At 36.4% G+C, this 6473-nt stretch overlaps 1 pseudogene; it reads left to right on the forward strand.

Annotated features, from left to right (window-relative positions):
• The first annotated feature begins 1635 nt into the window (after window positions 1-1635).
• On the forward strand, window positions 1636-3127 carry LOC149228364 (mitochondrial uncoupling protein 5 pseudogene; annotated as a pseudogene).
• The last annotated feature ends 3346 nt before the right edge of the window (window positions 3128-6473 follow it).

Below are 6473 nucleotides of genomic sequence, written 5' to 3' on the forward strand. Positions count from 1 at the left end.
CTATTATCCATGTTTTCTTTGTATATCTAATTTTATGTTGTTAAAGTTGTATTTGAACTCTTAAATTGTTTATATTTATATGTAAAGCATAGTTTGATTTGCAAACAATCAACAACTTCTTTGCCATTAACATCATGGAACCTCTCAAGCACAATTCCAAGATATTTCTATTATATCAAACTGAAAAATGGATTCTTGTATTGCCATCAAACACAAGTTCTATGGAAAAAATCTAGATAGAACCAAATATTGGGATGATATGTTGAAATTACCCCTTGCATTCTTCTTGTGTATGAATTGAAGCTTCTTACTAGATGTTAATTTCAAAATATTATTGCAAAATCATCTATTATGGTATGGATTTATATTATAAGGAGAATTAAATGCAGGGATGTTAGTTGTAATGAAATCATTTTCTATTTCTAAATGAAATATGATGCAATAAATCCTATTGTTTAATGTTCATTATAATTTTATTAGGTAGTTATCCTTATAGTTGCAATGTGTGATATGCCTCGAGATGATACACCATAATCCCCAAAGTCAAAATGCAAAACATATGGCATACATGTTTACAAATGTGTTCCTCTTACAACTTGTCCATTTAACAAACTTATCAGATTCTCTTTACACTTTTGGGACAATGGCTAATTATATGACTTAGATAGAAGTTTCCTCATTCGAATCAGATGTAAAACATTATAATATATAGTTAAAGTATGAGGTTGCTTGTTGCCATTATATGCCACAACCCACAAAGTACTTCCAAGCAATGATGCAGGTTCAAAAAAATAATATTGACTTGTTGGGGAGGAATTATTTGATGCGGTGGGGCTTTGAACAGTGGACTATTCTAAATGATGCATTCCATTCCCAATGCATCTTCAAAAAAATAATATTGAAATGGTGTGGAGGAATTATTTGATGCGGTGGGGCTTTGAAGAGTGGATTATTCTAAATGATGCACTCATCGATCATTCCCAATGCATGTTCAAAAAATAATATTGACTTGTGGAGCAACTGTTTAAAGCGCTGAGGCTTTGAACAGCGCATTATTCTCAGGTCCGCCGTCGGCACTTGAAAGTTGTGAGAAAAGGCTTTAAGCTTTGAGTCACGCAACATAACTCTTTACATGTCTGATCGTTTCCTTCAACTTGCTAGTCAACACTTCATTTCGATTTTCTCATTTCACTGCCATGGACGCGGTTGTGGTCCGTTGCATAAATGTGCTCTTCTCAAATTTTCATGGCGTCTGTGGACTCCTTTATTGTCTTCAGCCGTGATGTCATTTTCATAATAAAAGGGCACGCCTCAATTTGTTAACAACTTACTGGAACGCGCCTGAACATAATTTGAACCAATAATTGTAAAACACATATCCTGAGAAGCATCCTTTCGAATCTTTAACATCAGATTGCTCTTCTGATTCCCGCGGCTTATGTGTCCTTAATTTGAAACGGACACGAAAAAATGTATTGTACTGTACAACTTGGAATAGTAAAGCACTGGGAATATTCGTACAATCCATCTTATAACGTTTACCGTGGGTTGGGTTACGGGGCTTTGTTTTTGGGTTGGGTTAGATTAGGCTGGGCAGTTGAAGAGGTGTAGGGTTTCGCTTTTCCAAGTTGCGTGGCGCATCAACAACATCCTCCACATTTCGTTAGCCGCGCTTAGAGGAAGGATCCGATGCCAAGAAAGAGTCAAATTGTCAAGTGGTTTCCTTTACATATATATAACCTATGTTGGGTTTCCTTTACATATAGAAATAAAGAGCAGAGGATGTCCGTAGGTGTGTCAGAGGGGCCAACATCTGCATCCTTGCTTGAGTGCCTTCCGCTTGCACTGCCATATTTGCCTCTGCCCCCAGTGAGATGAACCCTTGTTCAAATTGGTCTCTGTGATCCATCTTTCATTCCCCTATTTGCTTTCATTATATAAACGAGGGGAGGAATTAGTTGGTAGAAGCTGTGATTCCGCTGAGCGAGAGAAACTACGAGTGCGGAAGAGGCTCCTTTTATTGAGTGATTCTTGTTCCAGGAAAATGGGCGTAAAGGGGTTTGTGGAAGGAGGGATTGCCTCGGTCGTGGCAGGATGTAGTACACACCCTCTGGATCTGATAAAGGTGCGCATGCAGCTACAAGGCGAGCAAACTGTTCGCCCCGCATTCGCCTTTGCTAATGTGGACGCTGGTTACCCGGTGGCGGAATTAGCCCACCGGAATAGGGTGGGGCCAATCTCTGTGGGAATCCGCGTGGTTCAGACGGAGGGGGTATCTGCGCTCTTTTCCGGTGTGTCTGCAACCATGCTCCGACAGGTACTCTACTCGACCACTCGCATGGGTTTATACGAAATTCTGAAGGAGAAGTGGCGAGAGCCGGGTTCGAAACCGGGAAACCTACCACTTGTCCAGAAGATCGCCGCCGGTTTGACCGCTGGAGGCATCGGCGCCGCCGTGGGCAACCCCGCTGATGTGGCAATGGTGAGAATGCAAGCCGATGGGCGCCTCCCGATTGCCCAGAGGCGCAACTACATGAGCGTTACTGATGCCATTGGTCGCATGGTTCGACAGGAGGGCGTGACTTCACTGTGGACAGGGTCATCGTTGACCATCCAGAGGGCCATGATCGTGACGGCCTCGCAGCTGGCTTCCTACGATCAGATCAAAGAGACCATCATCTCCCGCGAAATTATGAAAGACGGTCTGGGCACGCATGTGACAGCCAGCTTCAGTGCGGGGTTTGTGGCTGCCGTGGCTTCAAATCCCGTGGACGTCATCAAGACCCGGATCATGAATATGAACCCTAAACCAGGACAGCCAGCACCTTATTCTGGAGCCCTTGACTGTGCTATGAAGACCATTAGGCGGAAGGTCCTATGGCTCTTTACAAGGGGTTTATTCCCACTGTCACGAGACAAGGTCCCTTCACTGTCGTTCTATTCGTTACTCTGGAGCAAGTCAGGAAGATTTTCAAGGACCTTAATTTTTAGATGTTATCATCTACCATTTATTTATTTATTATATAATTCTAAGCCTTCATTGTGGCCATCTATTTGCCTTGTATTAACTATACTTTCCTAATCAAAATTAGGTGAATGACAAATTATATTGTCCTATTGAGCATTAGGTGAATTTCAAATTGAACGGTGGTGACCAATATTCATCTTGTTGAGCAGTATCGAATTATGCATCATTGTATTATTATAATTTTATATGATTTAATGATTTGTATGTCTTCATGTAACATTTAATGTTACAAGACTGGATAAATATTTACTATTAAGCTTTGGTTTACCAAATCTTAAAAATGAGTAAACTCTATTTAAAAAAACTAAACAATTTAGTGAAAAAAGAAATAAAAAAAAAAAACTAAACAATTTAGTCCAAATGAAAAAAATCTATATAAAATGATAAATTAGTTCGTACTACATATTTATGAACTTTATATAGTAAACTCAAAACTACAATGTAAATTACAAAAAACATCCCCACAAAATAATAAAATAATTTATATTTGATGACACAACATAATAACGTTAACATAATATTAAAATCATACTCTAGTCAAATTGATCCATTATAGTGAAAAATAAAAGTTGCATGAAATTTTCAAGTGAGAATATCACTTCTTAAAGTAAATGAACGCCATTCTTTTGTAAAAAATTTAAGTGAGAACATCACCTCCTAAACTACCACATGTTCCATCTCTTTACCAACAATCAGAATATTTTTTATATTTTGTAAAAAGTATCTGACAACATTATTAATAACCTATGAATATAGATAAATGTAAAAAGAATTAAAAACTATTTAAAATTCGTGGGGCTACTTTCCGCATGATCCTCAAATGTATAGAACACCATCAAAAGCTAGAGCACATCGATAAAATTAACTAAAATTGCTCGAAAAAATTAACTTAAATTGTTGGTTACATAAATTATGGCAAAGGTTATGGATGATGCACTCTCTATGAAGGGAAATTTAAAAATGGCATTATGAAACATATTCTTGATATGCCATACCATTTTAATAAAATGGTTATGTTAATTAGATAGGATTATAAATAAAGTTATTACATTTATTGGGATTAATTAATATTAAAAAAATGAATATGTTAAAATTTGTGAAATATATATATATATATATTTTGTTTAATAATGAATACATAATTGAGATATAAATATTCAATGAAAATAATTTAAATTTAAGATATGTAGCAAGTTTTATAGATTAAGTTTTTTTCATAGTTTTTTTTTAAATGAATAGGTATTATTTGATCTCGTCACAAAATTGGTCTGCAAATGATGGACAACAAGAAATAGTGTTTTTATACCAATCAGTTAAGTGAGAAAGTAAGCTAATTAGGAATTGGAGAGAGAGGTTAAAAAAAACACACTTGTAAATTGTGCTCCTTGATGGATCAACCAAATGTGAAGAGAAAAGGAATTGATCCAACTACAAGAATCTTGCACACAAGACAACTAAAAAACATCATCACTACTCTATAATAGAAAACCCTAGAACTAACTCATAAAACAAATTAGAAACCCTTGTAGGTCTATTTATTCAACAAAAGTTGCATTAAACCAACACAAGTAAAGTGAGGTAAGAAAGTAGAGACTATTATAAAAAGAAAGTAGAATGAAAGATGCAAAAGCTTGCTATGGTGAGATGGCTCTAAGTTCTTTCTTCTTTGGGTTTGTTCCTCTCAAGACTCTCTCTTGTACAAAGGTCATCAATGGTGTTACCAATCCCTCGAATCTACATAAACAAATTAGGCAAGTAGATAAAAATATGCAATTTGGGCATTCATTTGTATGAGAAGAAATGTGTTCAAGATTAATCCAAAGCTCTCAAAACCAATTTTAAATCTATCAATCCCATTTGAAGGTGGTCTTTATATAGTCTTCTTGGTCTTTCTAAAGTCTTTACATGAAGAATATGCCCACATTCTAGTGTTTTCCTAATATATGCATGGCTTTGTCTCCTCACAAGTGATCAATGTTGACCAAATCAACTTGGAAGCACATTGTGATAAGTATTAACCTATCAAGACGGGCATCAACCACAATATCCCAATATGATAGTTAACAATGTTGGAAATAGGTGGATATGAGCATTTCTGTATTAATCATGAAGCTACAGTAGTTTCCTAAGCTTAAGGAACATTTTTGTACCTACATACTAAATAAAAATACAAGAATGCACTCTGTGGTTAGCCCTACTTGATACATGCAACACACTCTAATAATAACAAGGCCCTTAAGCCAAAATTTGGCTCACCTCGGAGTGCCAGACAACCAACACAAATGGTTTGATAAACAAAAATATAATTCAAGTAACAAAAAAGAAAGACCTCCCGCAAGGAATTACCAACCTAGTTGGCTTATTACAACAAAAACATATTATAACACTCTTGTGAAAATATATCAGTGGCCACATCACCAACCATATTGTATGTGTTTTTTCCAAGAAAAAATCCATATATTAGATGTTGGGTCCCTATAATACTAGTGATTACCCCATTACTATTGTAGTTATACCCCTTATTTATATTGTTGTGCCCCCATTGCCCCCATATTGTTATTAATGTGCCCATAGAATCCCTCTATTGTTATTTTTGTGGCTTTATATTATTATTGTTAGGTCGGCTGGATTATATTGTGACTCCTTAGACTCCTATATATAGAAAGGAGGTTTTGTCATTTGAATCATCCAAGAATTGTTCATTTATGTAATGTAAAGGAGGTTGCCCCCTCGAAGAGGCTGAATTCTAAGGCGTTGATCTATCTTTTCTATCTTTTCTTGAGCTGGTTCATAACATTTGGTATCAGAGCTTTGGATTCTAGGGTTTCACTGCTCCAAACCGGTCATCGTGGCATTTTCGCTATAACTTTTTTTTCTGTGACGTTTCAGAAGTCGCAAAAAAAACCTTTTTGAGAAGAAATCGCGCTGAACCTTGGGTCTGAATTTCAGAGCTTTTCGCGTGATATTTTCAGAGATATGATTTGAGGAAGTTGGTCTTTTTGCAGACTCCTGAATTACACTCAAAACAGGTGACCTGGGGAAAATCGTCATAACTTTCTTTCTGAGCATCGGATTGAAATTTCATAAGAAGGTACAGAAAGAGGACGAACTGTAGTTTTCTTTTATATATTTTTTAGAGTCAAAGGTTGAAATAGTGACACGTGGCACTTCATACAAGTTCGCTCTACTGAACTAGTCTATAATCAGGTCACTGCGGGAGATTGTGCATAACTCTTTCTTGGAGAATCCAATTTGGATCAGACTAGTGGCATTGGAAATAGGACATAGAAGGCTACTACAGGTCACAATTTCAGAACTGGATGATTCGAAATTACAGAGATACATCAGATTCAATATCAGGCTTCTACAAAGTAAAAATAAGGTTGTGTAGTTTTTTTTTTATTTTTAATCTTTGCATAAGCTTGGTTTGAAGGATTCAAAGGGC

This window comes from Pinus tabuliformis, chromosome J (assembly GCF_031772625.1).
Source record: "Pinus tabuliformis cultivar Carrire ecotype Pingquan chromosome J, CPIR1, whole genome shotgun sequence".
Taxonomy (NCBI): Eukaryota; Viridiplantae; Streptophyta; class Pinopsida; order Pinales; family Pinaceae; genus Pinus; species Pinus tabuliformis.